Below are 18,590 nucleotides of genomic sequence, written 5' to 3'. Positions count from 1 at the left end.
GGATTGATCATTTCGGATGCATACGAGGAAGTCGGGAAATCTGAACAGCTTTTGTGACACAGTGTCAGAGAATTTTTCTCAAGTTGAATTTTAGATCTAGAACGGATTGTGAGCTGAACTTGCTGCAGATGTCTGTTTATAGAGATTAATAAGAAGTAGGACTGTCAATCGATTAAAATATATATACATTTTTTACCTGCCGTAAATGTATCTTAAAGAGATATTTTTTAAAGTTTTAAATCCTCTTAACAACATGGGAATGGACAAATATGCTTCCTTTATGCAAATGCATGTTTGTTATTATTGCAACATTCCAAAACAATGACAATTACTGTCCAGAATATTCTACAGAATAACCTCAAAGGTACTGCACGCTCAAAAAATATGCTGAAAGTATAACATGGCAATCATCGCATATATCAATTTTTTCTGTGAGAAGCACATCACATGTAGACTTAGTCTGGATTACCCTCTTTCTAGATGCTTATTTCTTACTTCCACAGTTTAATTGTTCTCTCTTCTTCACCTTAATTCACGTTTTAAATCACAAACTACTTTAATCTGATCACTTAGCGTTGCTTCATTCCCCCCAAACACACCTGCGCCTCTGCTCTCTGCACAGCTGCTGGCCCCGCCCCCTCTTTCTGTCTGTCTCTCTGTCTGCTGTGTTGACTCTCTTCATCAGCAGTCTGTTTAATTAAGCTACAAAAGTTAAATATTTTCTCTCGCAATTTAGTTCTCACAGCATGTAAGCCGCGTGTGCACGAGGGGCGTTATTAATAACGAAGCGATCAAAACGATCGATCGTTACCGAATGACATCTGCACCTTTTATAAGCTTTATAAACAGCGACAATCAATGCACTTACAATAGGGACATATGGAGATACACAGAAGGAGTGTTTACATTGCGTTACAGAACTGCATATGACTGTGTTCGTGCATCGCTTCCTGATTTCTCAAACTACGAGGCGGGCGGAGGGTCATAATAGTAGAACGCGCGTGCTTTAATCGCACGTTAAAATAATTAGTGGCATTAAAGCGAATGTGCGTTAACGCCTTATTAACCATCATTAAACGGCCACTGACGGGAGCCGGGATGTCATTATGGTGGATTACATTCTGCCTGCTTTTCCTCTCCACACAGACTGTTTTTCCTGCATACGCCGCAGCCTGCTGATACTTGATTGGTCAATATTACTCGGACTACAAGAGTATTACAAACACTTGCCATCCCTGAAATCCACTTCCTTGCCTACAGATTCTACATTTTTATGTAGAATCTGTAAATAGAGATTAGTAAGACCTAAGCAGCATTGCTGGCTCTGTTGAAGTTGGCAATGCTGCTTGGGTTGCAGTGACCACTAAGGGTCATGTGGTAGGTTCATTATAAGTATTGGGATGTGGGCACAAGGGGAGGAGTTTCTTCACTGAGCTCTTATCCTTATCTTGTATCTTATTTTAAAGTCAATTGATTGGGTTGATGTCTTGATGTCCCTGACATTTTCAATGCGAAAAAAATCATCATTCTGTGCCCCCAGTTATTCACACACTTAAACTCACTGTTATGGCTTAATATGGAATTTTAATGTTGCAGTATTTTTTTTTCGGTCACATGGAGACAGTTGAAAGAGTCTCTTAACATGGCATCGACATAATAAGTTATTTTTGGTTAATGCGATAACAAATCTCCGTCTTGATTGCTTATCTGTACATCCAGCAGACAAGGGGCAACATGAGCTTTTGTAATCGAGTGTCTGATCCATAACAACATGCTGGAAATGAGGCTGATAACAGCTGTAAGACAATGAGGCTCAAATGATCCGTAGACTTGAAAAGAGCTACAGAGTTGGGTGAGAATCCTCTGAGGATTCATCAGTACCCCTAGAGAGAACTTTCACATCACACATAAGTAGTCATTCGACCCTTTGTTCAGATCTGTAATAACCTGGAAATCACATTGTCAGTGCTGCTGTCGCTCTTAATGACAATTTCACACCAAAGTTCAAGTCATAACCAACAAATTAACCATGTCGGTAAGTAGTGAAGATCTTTCCATTAGCTTGATTGTCTGGTCTTTTACTCCAACTCAGTGATACATGACAGGTATATTGATACTGAGGTATATCTAAGGCCGTACCCTCTGGACTCTGAGTGTTGTGGTCTGTCGGTGGCCCCTGGAAGCCTCCACTGGCTAACACCCAGTCATGACCATCTTGTTTCGGGATGTTGATCCAGGTACACTGCCCAGACTCAAAGTCACAGCTGCCTGGAGGACTGCAGGCCCCGTCCCTCACAGAAACATCATCTAGTTTCACTGAAGAGTTCGAACCTGACACATGGACTGAACTGAACACAACCTGAGGAAGACATGGACTCTATCAGGAGGCAGCGCACAGGAATAATTGCACTAAAGCAGGTAACTAATAAGAAACTGTTTGATCAACAGACAGTGAGAGAAAGAGATCATAATAAAAAACGGATTACATAGAAATTTGCAGGTGAGGATACGGTGACCTCTGCGACCTCCCAGCCTGAAGAGGGCGCTCCTGATCGTTCCCAAAGTGCTTCCAATGTCTCTCCGCTCCGCATCACATGCACGGAGAGTTTGTTGGAAGGCCCTGCAGGTAACCAGTACCTGAGCAAATGCAGACCACACATGAACATTCAAATGAGATCAGACAACATCTTATGAGTACATGCGATGGCAGCGCTGGACTCACCAGAAGCGAACACAGATCTCAGAATCGGAGGTGAAGGCAGGTGTGAGCAGCTGAGCTACTTCATCCTGTGGCGAGTTTGATGGCATCACAGTCATGAAGAAACCTAGAGCAAAGAAAGAGTTAGCTGTTTGAAGGTCGCAGGAAAAGGATCTACAGAACTGCTGCTATCTTTTTTGGCTGTACTCATGCACACTTTACTGTGAGTTTAATGTTACATCAGCAAGCTAACATGCTCACAATTCAAAATGCTGCCATGTTTTGTCGGTATTTGAAATAAACAAAATTATCAGACGAAATTTTGATGTCACTAGATGAATAATCAGTGGATCATCAAGTCAGCAGGATGGATCCTTTTGGAACCATTAATGCCTGTATTAAATCCATCCAATACTTGTTAGGATATTTAAGTCTGGATCGGACAACCATTTTGCCATTCAAAGGTTAGAACTTTGTTACGATTGGCTGACAGTATTTGGAGTGACCTCGTAGCTCCTCCCCCACATATGCGATCCCATGTGGGTGAGCAGCCGCACTGTCACTCCAAAGTTGTAGAAAACATGGCTGCTCTAGGATCGGTTATTCGGCCTTATATGTACGAGCCAGAATTGGCAGGAGGTATCAGAATAGTAGTTTAAATCTTAACATCGACTTGACTACAAGCAAGTGCAAGAAGGCAGCCTGAGGTTCATGACGCTGAATGATGATTGGTCGATTTCAGCGAAAGCAAGGTTCTACGTAGAAACCGGCAGCTGTTCTGAACGGCCCATTTCAGAGGCGACCTTTTTAAAAAGTGATTCTGGAAAAACACGGAATGATGCAGTTTTCACTTTTCAAAATGTGAAACACATGTAAAATATGAGAATATCCATTCAAAAGATATGGCCCCTTTAAGAGTAATATGGCTGAAAATCCATTTTACACTGTAATCTTTATCTAGTTGTAGTGAGACCATGGTTTAACTGCTCTTTTTATCACATATTCTCAGCACAGAGGTTGCTGATATAGATTACAAACTCACCACTTTCACTTCCATACGTATGATCCACCTGATATTTCGTGCCTTTTTGGCGCCCCCACAGACCCTTATGCCCGGAATCGTTCTTAAAGCCACACAAGCTGGAATCGAACCCACACAAATCTAAAATAGTGCAAAAAAAGTTGTTGGAAAGTTGTTGTAGTTGTCCTGGATATATTTTCACTTCCTGTGCAGAACAGAATATCTGCGTTTACATACCCTGGTTATTGCAGGCCCCCTCCCTCACTGTGATGTCATCAATGGCGATGAATCCTTTACTGTTAGTGTTTCTATGGCCAGAGAACATTACCTGAAAGAGGAGCAGAATTGAATACATAACAGACAATACTAAAGGCAACATAAATCCAGTATATTTTCAGCGGGGTAAAGTCTAATCTGTATAATCTTAACAGAACATTTGGTTGGCGTTAGTGCACATTTATTGAATAGGGTGTTGAGTTCAATCTTACCCGAGTTGTACCGCTCAAGCTGAGGGTCACTTGTGCGTTTATCCACTCTGGATCCTGGGTCCCTCTGCGAGTCCAGACTAACACTTCAGAGGGTTTCTAGAGCAGAGAAAAACATGACACCGCAGAAGTGATAACACTGCAAGCAAAACCTTTAACAGAAGGAAAAAGTTGTACTTATGATGCTACATACTGTCTCAACCAGCAGGTCCAGGCTGGATACTGAAGGCCCGAGCATATAGTACCAGAATCCAACACAGATATATGGTGTTGGATTGATGACAGGAACAGAGATGACTGCTCTCTCCCCATCCTTAGATCCAGATCCATTCAACCTTAAGAAGACACCTTGATGGACAGAGACAGAGAAGCTGTCAGACTGTGAGGCAAATCGCTGAACACAACACAACTCCTGATCTGAGGGTTTTTTCTTTTTCATTGTTGACCAGTCGGTCACACTAAGCATTGGTTGGTTGATTAATGATGATATCTACAGTATGTGCCACTTTCAAGGGTTTGAACAGTGCGAAAAAAACAATTAAAATGTTGTCATGTCTAGGATTGCAATTAACTCTTTTTTCATTATCGATTATGGTTTGAATTTTAATATCAGTAATTTTAGTCTAAAAGGACAAAATCAACAAAAAAATTTTCTAGTTGCTTGTAAAAACAACAACAAGATATCCAACTTTTATGTTATTAAATACAGAAAAGCAAAGAAAAAAATTGAGTATCTGAAATCATCAATTGCATTTTCTGCTTGAAAACTTCCAATCAGAATTATTCTTCATCATTTTTTATGTAATGTTTCTGTATTTATGGTAGCAATGTATTTACTCTTGACCCGTGGTTTTCAACTGGTGGGTCGAGGCCCAAAAGTGGGTCGTGGAGCTGTTTTCAGTGGTACACGGATGTGTGCTTGAAAAAAAAAAAAATAGTGGCAAAAAGTCTATGCTGCGCTTTTATTTTGAAGGACATGTGTTTCCTTTGATGTGCGCGCAGTAGTAGTGGAGTTTATTCACACTCCATGTATCCACGGATTGGGCTATCCCAGCTACAGTTACATTTACATTCCTGCAACTTGAGTAGTAGTTGCATTTATGTTGCACTTTTTGAGTAAAATCTTAAAAAAAAAAAGGCTGTTAATTGATTGTAGAGGGAATATTTTCCTCTGATGCACTGCTGGTCATTTTGCTTAACTATGATACTGTTGTGTTTTGTGATGTTGACATACTGTGATGTTTTGTTCCGTCTCAGGTCCAAATTGCACCATTTTTTTATGAAATAAATTTGAGTAGTTGAAAAATATTGGGTTGCAATTAGTCATAAGGAGGTGGTGGTGGGTCCCGAGGCTAGACCAGTTGAGAACCACTGCTCAAGACACAGACACTTGACCGCATTGTCCAGAACAATAATTACCTTTACTACATTATATGTTTTCAGATCAGGTTAATCCTTAAGCCTCTATTGTCGTTTTATTTCAGAGTTGATCAAATACTGTGAGTGTGTGCTTATATCATTGTCAATACCTTGATTATTTCCAACAGTATGATCATACTGAGGTCCATCCCACGGCTGGTCAACTTGAAGTCCATTACTGAGAGTCCAGTTCAAATCATCACTGACCTCCTGAACCCAACTGCATAGACCTGTTTTAAGAGATATCATTGAAAATACTGTATCTGTACAAGAGAAAATGGGAACGTAAAGAATAGAATATTTATTTAAAAGTGTGCAAATTCCCAAATGGAAATACGACAACACTGGTCTCAAGTAAAACTCAAATATCCACGAAACAATGAAGAGATAAAGTTTATATTTGTTTGTAAAATGTTGACTTGAGTCTTTATAATTTGCTAAAAAACTGCTTGTTTATTATATTATGAAATCACTAATGATTAAGAACAAACCCATGAGGAAGTACAGGCTTTCAATTCTTCAGAAAAATGTTTGTCATTTCAAACATGTCAGAGTCAGCGGATTGATTTTCCCTCACTGCTGCTGAAGCAGATCTTCAGAGCCTTTAGCAATACTGCAACAAGCACTCACTCGTAGTCCTCTTACCAGCAGCCATTTAAGTGAATCTTCAATCTTTGCAGCTTCAGTTTGTAATCTTTAAAGGAGCAATCTATCCTGTACAAAACTCATGTATTGAGAATGACTGCTTTCCCTGAGTCACCTTGTTCAAAGGTGCAGTCCATGGCGGAGGCTGGAGCAGTGGTGGTGGTGGGAGGGTTTGGGGTGGTGGTTGGGATAATGTCCACACAAGACTTGTCCCTGATGATGTAGACGTCATCCAGGGCGAAGCTGTTGTCTGATTTGAGACAACTGGCTTGTAAAATAATCTGCGATAAAGTATGAATATAGAAACGTGCACTGATTCATTAAGGAGCAGAATTTATTTATTTATTTATTTATTTCTGTATGAAATGATACAGTATATTTGCCTTACCTGGTGCAGCCCTGACGCACTGTAATCCACCCTGTCTTGGATCCATGAGTTGTTCATATATCCACTTGTATTCCACACAGGTCGCAGTCCAGATGTCTCATTCACAAACACTGTCAGTGTAATGCTGGAGGGACCTGGAAGCGTAAAAAGTCATCATCAAAGACCAGAATCTGTAATTACTGACAGATTTCTGACCACATTCATTGATATCAGGGCACCACTGCGTGACCAGAACCCTCTCAGTGATAAAACCTTATGCTGGTATTTTTACTGTATACGGTTCTTCATATCAGCTATAAGATAAGCTAGACATTCAAATGTGTGACGCTAAACTATTTATTTGGTTTAAATATAAGGATATAATGTATTATGTTTATCTATTTTTGTATTTATTTTAGATCAACTTCATACCTCTTATTATTTTATTCCTTTAAAAAATAAGCATGTCTGTAGGTTTTGTGAACTCTGTCTAGACTTCTCATTTTAAAGAAAATCTACCTGAAAGGAATTTATTTTTTGGTGAGTTACATTTGGCTGCATTTCTAACAGCAGTTACAGTAAGTCAATCTGGGATCCCATCGGCTATAGTCTGACGACGATATAGCCTGTGGGGACAACGGTGAACATGCCGGGCGTGTAGCCAGCAGTTAGCGTTAAACGACCTCCAGTCAAGACTTCCTTTTCCGCGTGCTGCATTATTTACCGAAAAAGAAACCTTTTATTTTCTTTAATGATTTACTTTAATTAACAGGTCTTACCTTTGCCAAATTTTCGACATCATGATGCAGATTAGTAAAAAGTAAAAATTAAGCTTTATCAGGTCTGTCCTCAAGAGAGGAGAAGAAAATGACTTTTAAAATGCTCGTTTGTTGAACAGAGGTCAGATCTATCATTTCTGATGCATTCGAGGAAGTCGGGAAATCTGAACGCCGAACGGCTTTCGTGACACAGCGTCAGGAAATTCATCTCAAGTTAAAATTTAGATCTATAACAGATTGTTAGCTGTTAGCATGCATCGTCACACTGATGGGAGCCGGGATGTCATTACGAAGCATTACGTTTTTCCTGCATACGCCTGCGGCCTGCTGTCTTGTTGCAAACGGAAACAAGAACACTTGCCATCCCTAACATCCACGTCCCTGCCTACAAATTCTACATTTCTATGTAGAATCTAACAGTAACAGTAATTTAACACGTTTCAATATGAACTACGCACTAAAATCAACCAAAAATGTATGTCATATAAATGTCTGAATGTTGACATTCAAACCAAATCTAAACAGGTTTTAACAATGGTGACCTACATTTATTTTACTGGAACAGTAGAAAAAAAACAACTCACGACCAGAGCCCCATCCACTGACGTAGTGCCAGATCTCCAGGCAAGCTTGATCCACTGCCTCCATCGTCACACTCTCCAGTCGAGCGATTTCTTCTCTATCAGACTTAAAGGGTGTAAAGAATGCAAAGTGGCCTAGAGAGAGAAAAAACAACATAAAACATCACATTCTAATTTTCTAACAGTGCCCTGCATGTGCACACAGCTGCATAACTATATTCCCATTATGGCTGCAAGGGCTGCACGCTTTGTCAGAATACGTTCTTGTGATCATTTCTTTATGCTACTTAAATGTAAGTGATGGGGGATAAAATCCTCAAGGAAGATGAGGACAGGCTTGTTTGAAGACAATTATTATGATCCTGTTCCATAAGTAAAAGATATACAGCTCTCCTTGTTTCTTCTGTCTTTAGCACAATATCTCTGTTGTGCCCACTTATTGGTGGATGACAAAACTCACACTCATTATGATACCACAGTTAAAGTTTGTGTGTGTCACTTACCCAGAGCAGAATTTGTGGTGTGGTCTCTGTTCGGTACCAAATTACCCTTACTGTCACCTGAGAGCCAGTCCCAGTCCGCTCCAGACTCTGCTGGAGGACTGTTTACCCAACCACAGAAGTCCATTTCAAAGTCACAAAAACCTGCAATGAATAACACAAATACAGTATCAACCAAACACGCATGCACTAATTATAATATCAATTTTTACAATTAGAAGCTGTCACGTACCTGGTGGGGGGCATGCGCCATTCAGGACAGTGAAGTCATCAAGGGCGATGTCTCTCCAAGGGTCATCTCCGACCACCGCTTCAAAAACCACCTGTCAATCAGAACCACAAAGAGATGTGAAGTCAGAGAATCACCTTGTCTTTTACAAGTAAAGAATGATTTGCAGATATATTCCATCCATTATCTTCCGCTTATCCAGAGCCGGGTTGCAGTGGCAGCAGGCTAAGCAAGGTGACCCAGACATCCCTCTGCCCAGCAACGTTTTCCAGCTCCTCCTGGGGGATTCCGAGGCATTCCCAGGCCAGATGAGACATATGATCTCTCAAGTGAGCTCTGTTTCTACCCCGGTGTCTCCTCCCAGTTGGAGATGCCCAAAAAACCTCCCAAGGAAGGCGACAAGGAGGCATCCTAATCAGATGAAGGTTTATCTCAAACTATAAAAAATCTCTGCTGACAAAAGGTGAACTGAATGTCATAATGACAGAAGTGAAAAGTATTATGCAGGGTACTGTACAAATGAATAGAGGTAATGCATCTATTAATAATTAGGGGGGGGATTAGAATACTTTAGGTTACATAAGGCATGAACAGAATCATATTTTAAAACAATGTCACGTATGTACTTCAAAAGACTTATCAAGCACTGTAAACATTGCTTCTGTCCATACAGCAAAGAGCAAAGAGACCCCTTTGTAAAGCAATTTAGAAAGGTCCTTCTGGTACCAAGTGTTTTCTTTATGTTTCAACAGCCGAGCTGCAGCCGATGAATACATGCAAAAAGAGGAAATTTCACACCACAAAGACCGTTACTTTGAAAGATTAGATGTTCCTTACTAAGCATCATATTATACACAGTCAGTATGGACAGGAAGAACAGTTAAAGCTACCAGCAGGACTTTCATGTGACTGTGACTGTGACTGTAAATAATTTAAAGCAAGTAAACCTATATTTTAATGTCACTGTAAGTGCACTGTTGTGCACTGCTGCGCCTACATCGTGTTACTGCCTGAAATTTCCAGTAAAAATATTATGCCTAAAGAATCCTTATGCATGCGTGTGCTGTATGTGTTGCACTGTAGTGTCCTTTAAAGGAGCAATTGGCCACTGTCAGTTTAAGCTGGTGTTCTATGTAATCGATAGAAGCAACAATATTTGAAATTGGAGCAAGTTGTACAAACAGCTCGTGGTTTGCCCCTTCTACCTTCCTACAACACCCAGCATGCATTAGCTCCCCATAATAACATGATAGGACTGACGATGAAAATCTGCGAACTGGCCCTTTAAGTTAGTGCCCTCTATAAAGAAACCAAAAATCTTTTTTTTTTTTCAAGTTTTAGATGCTTTTTAAAATGCAATGCAATCATGTACAATAAATAATTATGATGTGATAACCAGCTAAGAGGTCTGTGTAAACATACCTGGTACTGGGTGTTGGGGCTGGGCAGCGTCACTCTTCCGTGCCTCCAGTGCTTCCCCTGATCTCCTCTTCTGGTCCAGAGCCTGGCGGGGCGTCTGAGGTTATCCAGGGTTTGAAGGTAAATATTGAGTTCCCCAACTCCACTTCCCTCCATGTAGTACCAGAACATTAAGCATTCTCCTTCAGGAGGGGTGGGCTCCGTAACTGCAGTCATTACTGCTGATCTGGATCCTGCAGGGTGACTCCACAGCTGGGCGCTCAGGTAGTAACCTGCACAAAACGCAGATATGAGAAAGGCACAGGATGATTATTACGAGAGGCTGTGTTTGTATAAGCATGTAAGATTGCATAAAGTTGCTCTGTTCATCATGGTAGAACAAAGAGTTAAACAAGGGCAGGTGCAGACCGTTTTTTGTTCATGATTCAGACATCATTCAGATAAATTAGTGCAGTTTAAATAATAAACGATAAAAGATCATACTTTTATTAGGCGATTGCATTTTTCCCCTTTTACATATTTACACTGACTGAAAAACATTGATCTCTAAAAAATAGAGGATCCTTGATATACTGATTCATTTGAGTGCTTTATGTTTAATTTAAGCCACACTGAGACTGGTGATGACAAAAATATACAGGCTAAAAAAACAATTATTAGCTGTTATAAAAGATAACAAAAATTATGACATCTCTTATGTAACTCAGCAGACTAGCCGGATGATACTGTATCTCGAAGAGTAGCAAACCTTGCTCCGTCCCCAGAGTGTGATCTGCTGCGGGGCCTGAGGAGTTGGCTGGTTTTGTCGCGCCAGTGATCCGGCTCCAGGTGAAGTTTGCAGTCGGTTCAGGCTTCAGACCACATAAGGAGCCCTGGAAGGTGCACTCTCTCTCTGCCGGACAAGAAGATCCATTCTCAAGGCTGGACACCACTATGTTGTCAATGGCTATGCTGCCTTGGTGTCCACCCACGACAGCTTCTATAATAAACTGGAGATCAAAAGTATTTATTAAACAGTGAGTTAAACTTTGACATATAAAAAGTTTATTTATTTAAAGTGTTTTAAAATGGAAGTCAATGAGAAAGAAATATATTGAAAGTGCATTAAAGCTAACCTGTTATTAGACTTAATGCAACTTGATAACTGCTTTTAATGACACAGCTATTCACGCGATGATCAGCAAAGGAATTTACAACAAAAACATTGATAAGAGCACCTGTATTGGTTTGTCACTGTTGAAGGTAAGATCTGCAAATCTCCATTTGTTTCCTTGGGTGCCGCTTCTTATCCAAACAACCGTCTCGGCCTCACCAGAATGCTTTGCTATGAACTTTAACGATCCTAAAGATAAAAAGACATATCCACAATATTCGTGCATTTTAAGGTGCATGTGCATTATAGAGAAAGAAGCTAACATTGGTTTGAATAAATCCGAATCATATGGCTCTCTCTGTGCAGGAAAGTAGCTAATTCTTAGTGTGTATGTCTGGATTTAACAGTGTTTGGAAGTGCTGCTATAGACAGTGAGGAGCGTACCGATGCTGTTTCCGAATATGTGATACCAGAAGCTCACACATATGACTCGACCTGCAGGCTGTGGGAAGCTGATGAGCCTGGCTGATGACGAGATATTCATGTTGGGTTTAGTACTTATGAGCATGTAGTCACCTGTGGAGGAAGAAAAGACATGAATTAAAATGATGTCTCTTTTTTATACATTATCAAGTACCCTGGAGGTAAGGAGCAGGTTCTCTTTTTATTTGGTTATTATAATCATTATTATTATTTTAATTTGGTTCTTACTTTTTTTACTACCATACACACACTTTACTTATTCTTCAGTAAATATGGGAGTTAATATAATATATATGACATGGGGCTGCATGGTGGTGCAGTGGTGTTGCCTCACAGCTAGAAGGTCCCTGTTTCAAACCCCGGTTTGGGCAAAGTGGGCCTTTCTGTGTGGAGTATGTTCTCCCCGTGCCTGTGTGGGTTCTCTCTGGGGTCTCCGGCTTCCTCCCACAGTCCAAAGACATGTAAGGTTATTGGTGACTCTAAATTGCCCGTAGGTGTGAATGTGAGTGCGAGCCCCGTGACTGACTGGCAATCAGTCCAGGGTTAAAAAAATTTAGTTTAACATTTTGGGGAAAACGGGGCTGCAGGGTGGTGCAGGGGTTTGCACTGTTGCCTTACAGCTAGAAGGCTCCTGGTTCGGACGAAGTGGGCCTTTCTGTGTGGTGTTAGCATGTTGTCCAGGGGTTCCCTCCGGGTACTCCGGCTTCCTCCCACAGTGCAAAAACATGCTCATAAGGTTAGGTAAATTGGGGACTCTATAGTGCCCGTAGGTGTGAATGTGAGTGTGAAAGGTCTATCTCTATGTGTCAGCCCTGTGATTGAGTGGCGATCAGTCCAGGGTGTTCCCTGCCTTTCGCCCAATGACAGCTGGGATAGGCTCCAGTCCCCTGCGACCCTGAACAGGATAAGCAGTATAGATAATGGATGGATATATGATATGCTATAGTAAGAGGACATAAATTCCTCTCCAAAAAAGCTTATTTCTATTAAAATACAGGCATGAGATGACATGCATTGTATGAAATAAATGCAATCATACATATAAAATCAAAATTATTTAGTTAATAGTATTTGGCATTATAGAAACAAGATGTGTTTAAACTAAATAATGCATATTTTCCTAAAGCAGACAATGTGACTTAATATAAACTCTTCTATCTGACGTCGTTGCACTTTTGACTAATATTATTGATAGTTGTGCGGTTGCTAATCTCAAATATCTTAGTTCTGTTCTCTTTGGCCGCAGCCCCATCAGTGGGCCATCGGCTCAATCACCATTGTGTTACCTCATTCGGCGATAGATAGTGACTTAAAACACATTTATTTACATGAAAATCTTCCAGATTATTACTTTAAATGTAGCCATATTTTTGTGATTATGATCTGTCATTTGTTTGTGGTTGTATTTGCACACTGTCATTGTTTGGTTCAACGATTATTGGGTTGTTTGGCCCTTTTTTTTTTAATCATAAAAGTTTTGAATTATTATTTATTTTGGTACATCAAGATCAGCTACTTTTTTTGCCTTTTGGACCTTGCTGGTCCGTGCTTGCTGACATTGCTAGAACATTCAGACATATTTTATTACACCTAAAAAAAGGTTTATAAACTGCTGTAACAAAAGCAAATGTGAGTCCAATAAAATAAACAACAACAAGAAACAATAAATAAACAGAACATGGTCATATGGGTGAATAACAACTTAAAAATGCTGCTGTAATACAAACCACACTGATTATGAACTAAAGTGAAAGAGGCCTGAAATCAAATCAAATATAAAATGTGCTTCATCAGACGGCACTATAATAATTGCTTAAACAAAGTTCTTTTACACTGTAAAGAGTGTACTCACCATTACCAGCTGGGCCTTCATTAAATCCCCCATCGCTCCTTTTCCACAACAGACTGGCAGTATAATCATGGTACCATGAACAGGTGTTGTTTTCAAAATCACATGAGAGCTGGTCTGATCCTGCGGGAACTTCTCCCTCTAAGCAGTTCTCAAAGATGATATCATCCAGCATCACGTCCTTGGACTCAAAAGATGAAGGGCTGAATGAAAACATCAGCTGTAGACAGAGAAGCAGATGACTGTTACAAGCAAGATTAAAGAGAAATTGTTCCTGTGAAGTAGGGCAGCTTCATCCCAAGAAACCAAACAGTACATGTGATTTGTGAGCGCTACCTGGCCCGGGTTAGTTTATAGAAATGTGGTTCCATTGAGGAATATGTGCCAGGTAACGATAAAATAAAGTAAAACAATTAAATCTAAGGTTTAATGACGCTCAGGAGGAAATGAGTTGTTATGTAATTACAGGAAACAGAGCAGATAAAGATACAATAAACTGTCGAGGTAATGTACAATAAAAAAAGTAGAGCTACATCCTGGATTTGTGTTTAATTAAAGCTATAAAGATGCTAAATTACTAGAGGGGTTAAAAATTAAAAAAGATCAAACCTTATTTCCTCCTCTAAGTCTCTCTAAGACATTCTTTCTCCCCATCAGTCAAAATTAACTTATCAAACTGCAATTTTGTCTCACCTACTGTTTTCTATTTGCAGATAATCAGTAAATAAGTATTGAAAATACATTTCCCATAATGCTTTGGGGATTTAAAGGTGCTATATCAAGTGGCCATGGATTCATTCTGTTACGTTGTGGGATAAAAATTGAGCCCTGTTTAATATTACCTAAAACTCCTTTCCCACCAAAATTAGCGTGTTGATGCTGGTTTTTCAGACCCGAGAAGACCCAACAATAAATGCTGATTGTCTCTTTTCCCATTGCAAGTGGAGTATACTCCTTTTAGTCTCTTCTCTGCTGCGTCACCGTCTGATGTCACAAACGAGCCCAAAACAATTGCCTTATTTCTTCTTCCCCTCAGATCAGAAGACGCTCTCTCTCCTCACTGTCTTGCCGGTGTTGCTGCATCATGCATGAAACACAGATTCATCGCTGTATATTGTTTTTCTGTGTTTACACGACAGCGGCCAGAACTTCAATGCGCTCCATAGCATCATGCCAGAAAGGGGATGGAGATTAGCATTTCGACATGGGTTTTGTGTTCCCATCATTGCTGATCGGAGCCGAGGCGATAATTACCCGGGTCTACAGCAGAGTCATTTGACCCGGGCATGAATGCCGATTGTAGCCTTTCCCACTAAGCAAAAAGGTGTTAGCGGGTGTTTTGACCTGTCGGAAAGGTATCTTTTTAAAGTACCTTAGATGCCTTCAAGACTGTGTGTCACCGCAGCTTCTGCTGCTCCAACTGTTTATGAGTGGACCAAATCAGCAGGCCAACAATAAAAACTAATTTCCTGCTTTTTTAGAACAGCTGCATACACCTGTCTCCTTCACCTCACATAATATCCTCATAACCCTATGTCATGCACGGTCTGAAAACCTCTGCTCTAAGTTAACAGTTTAAGATTGCAAAAGTATACAGCCTAAAAGCATACAGGATACTTCACGTACCTTGTATCCTGCCGGCTCATTACCGATAAAGGCTGCAGCATTCTCCCAACTGTCTGTGCGACTTTTGGAAATCTCCAACAACGTTCTCTCTGTGGAGCCTCGGACCAACGTTACTTTAAGGTCTGATGATGATGGCAATGACCCGTTAACAAAAATGTGGTACCAAAATCTGAAACACATTGACAGTCATATCACAAAAACAGACAACAACTCGCACTGAGTTTTGGCAATTTCAAGACAAACTCTAGGGTCATCATTGATGTGCAACGTCAAAACTAACATCTTAAAATAGCATTTCTAGTACCTGATCTGGCATCCCAGAGCTGCCAAATGTTCAACAGAATACTCCAAATTTGCCTTTGAAAGTAAACCACCTTGTTCGCCGTCCACATGCATGACATGTCCTGTAACCAGCAGACAAATATCCAATGATAACAACATCACCAATGGTAGATCTTGTAATCTAATCAAACATCTTTATCAAACATTTATGATGCCCCTGTATCCTTTTCAAATTAATGATCACACAGGAAGGACACAAACAGAACATGACAGAGGGCTAATGTTTACCCCATGGACTTCCTGTGGTGTGGTCCTGTCCAGGTACTGACGTGATGTTTGCCATCTGCCGTCTCCAGCTGTATGACGCTTCATCGGTGTCTTTCCAACCGCAGGAGTGATGCTCAAAGTCACATGACCCTACACGTGGAGGGGGACAGAGTAAAAAAAGTAGTCAGAGAGCATTCAAACACAGATTTTGTAAAATAACTTGTTCCCTGTTTCATGTTGTTTATTCTGTTTTATACAACAGTTAGTTCTGTAATTCAGTAATCTGATTGGACAAGAGGCCTTCCATATGTGTTGATATAGAGAACAACATCACTGGGACTTTTCACTTTGTGTATCACTCCGCCTCAGCCAGGTGTTCTGAATCCTGTTAATTACCATTCCAGCAGACTGTGTCAAACTGGTACCTCTGAATCACACAGCAGACTCTTATTTCATTGGTTGATGAACAGATAAATGTACATGACAGCTGGTCTGTGGTAACCTGTAGACACAGTGCCTGAGAATGTTTGGTTGCTTGGCAACAAAAGTCCAGTTTTAGTTAAAGGCCCCCTCCAGTGAAATTCAAGTGTTTAACCTTGTAAACATCTCCATTTAGTGTTTTTCATGTGCCATCTCCAGGGCTGGGCCTGTCTGCTTTTAAACTGCAGTGTACCAAGGACAGGCTGAACAACACGTTTTCAGATTGGCAGGTTTGAGACATCACAAACCAAAGGAGCCAATCCCGTCAATGGACGGGGTGATGCTACGCATATCATTATGTGTAATCTATGACAACCACTAATCGTCATCGTAATTTTTGCAAACTCACTACTGACTCCGTGGAACTAGTTGAGTTGGTGGAGCAAAAAATGATCTGTTGTTGATCATTATTTTTTACTACTATTTGCCGCTTGTATAACTGTTATATAAAAGCAACTCGAGGTTGTTATGTTTTCCTGAATATCACTGATTATCTGTGGCACTCGGCCGCCTTGATGATATTCAGTACATCACTCCCTCTCATGAGGTATTGCTTAATTATTGTACTTTATTTTCTTTTTTGTCCAGCTTTAGTGTATTTACAAGACATTTCCTTTTAACAACTGCATTCTACAGTAGATACAAGTCTAATGTTCTTCAGTGACATTTAGATTAAAAAATGCTGAATTTAACTTGATTTAAAAGTTTAAAGAACCGTCAGCTTACCAGGAAACTCCTCGTCTGAGCCATCTTTACAGTCCCTCTTTAAGTCACAGACGACTCCAGCAGGAACACATTCTCCAGATTTACAGCTGAACTCGGCATCAGTGCAACAGGAGACGGTGACAAACAAAACTGTAAAGAGAGTTTTATTAGAGAGATAAGAGATAAGAAGAAAAGAAAGTGAGGGAGAAATGTGACCACATTGCACATTTTAGGAACACCATTAACACTACACTTTGAAGTTTATACAAGTCACAAACCTGGTGACATCTTCCACATCTTTAGACCCTTTAAACAGCATGCAATACACTTATATAAACAGTGGTACAGAGATGTGCATAATATCAAGTTGTGAATGTCATTACCTGACAGCACGACAAATACTCCCTTCATGTCTGGAGAAAAAAGGTGAATGGCAAAAAAATCTTCAGAAGAGGAGAAACTCTTCGAGCATGATCGCCACCCCAGCTAACCCTCTGATTAACAGTTTGTGCTTGTATTATTGAGAGCGACTTTTATTACAATTGAGCTATGGACGTGACTGCTTATCTATAAAGTCTGGCTTAAAGTCCAGCGTGTACTCAGTCAACTGCTTTACATTTCCGCTGCTTGTCTTTATGACCCTCATTGAATGCTGCACTTCTGTTACTTCAGCAAATCGCAGCACTGGATTATAAGGAGACTGTAATGTCATATAAATATACAGATGGTAATAAAGATACAGGTTTTTGGAGCATTTGTGTTGGGAATTATGGGTAAATTTCAGTCAAAAAGCATTGAACTTACAATAAAGAGAATATTATTTTAAGAAGGGTGGGAGTAGCAACTGTCTAGGTTTTATTTTTAAGTTATTGTATCTGTAATTTAGGATTAATTTAAGCCTCTCATTTCTGTACAAAAGTCAGAGAAGTTCATTTACCCTGTGCAGAACTGTCTGCGGTAATTGCAAAGCTTTACTCGATCTTATCTTCACATTTCAGAGATAAATGAGACACTCCATGTTCTAGCCTGAGCATGTGAGGTCAACAAGTTTCTGAAAACTAAGGGAAGGAAAGCGACTCATTTCATCTTTGCAGAGTGGTACAACAATTCTTGACCCAAAAACACTACAAAACACTAAAAACAAACCTACTGATGAAGCTAAATGGCTTACAAATAGAATAATGTTTACAATATATGGCTGAAAGTTCCAACTGTCCATCCAATAACCATTCCTCTCCTCTACTTTAAAGGGATAATCTGGAAGCTTTTCATGTAAATAAATTCTGTTAAGTCAATGAGGTAACACAATGGTGATTGAGCCTATGGCCCACTGATGAAAGCCTTTGCATTTGCAGTATTACAGACAGGGTGTCTGGTGCTACTTTCACGGAAAAAGTCACAAGCAGCGCCCAGTTAGTGACGCGTTTTCCATCACCCAGCAGTGGCTGGAATGCCAGAGAGGGTAGGCGGAGCTAAGCGGCTGCTTTTCTGGTCTCTGCAAGTGTTGCGAGTAAACAGTAATCTACTATGGCTGAACAAACAAAGGAAAGATCAATGACTACAGATACAACTTCAAAAATAAGTGAAAATCCAAAGAAAAAGAAACAAATTCGACGCTCAGATGAAGGCAAACAGTCTAAAAAGGAAAGCGACCGTCAGCGA

The sequence above is a fragment of the Semicossyphus pulcher genome, unplaced genomic scaffold (assembly GCF_022749685.1).
Source record: "Semicossyphus pulcher isolate SPU_LCO1_2020_fin unplaced genomic scaffold, fSemPul1.0.p SCAF_7, whole genome shotgun sequence".
Lineage (NCBI taxonomy): Eukaryota > Metazoa > Chordata > Actinopteri > Labriformes > Labridae > Semicossyphus > Semicossyphus pulcher.
This window is presented reverse-complemented; position numbering follows the sequence as displayed.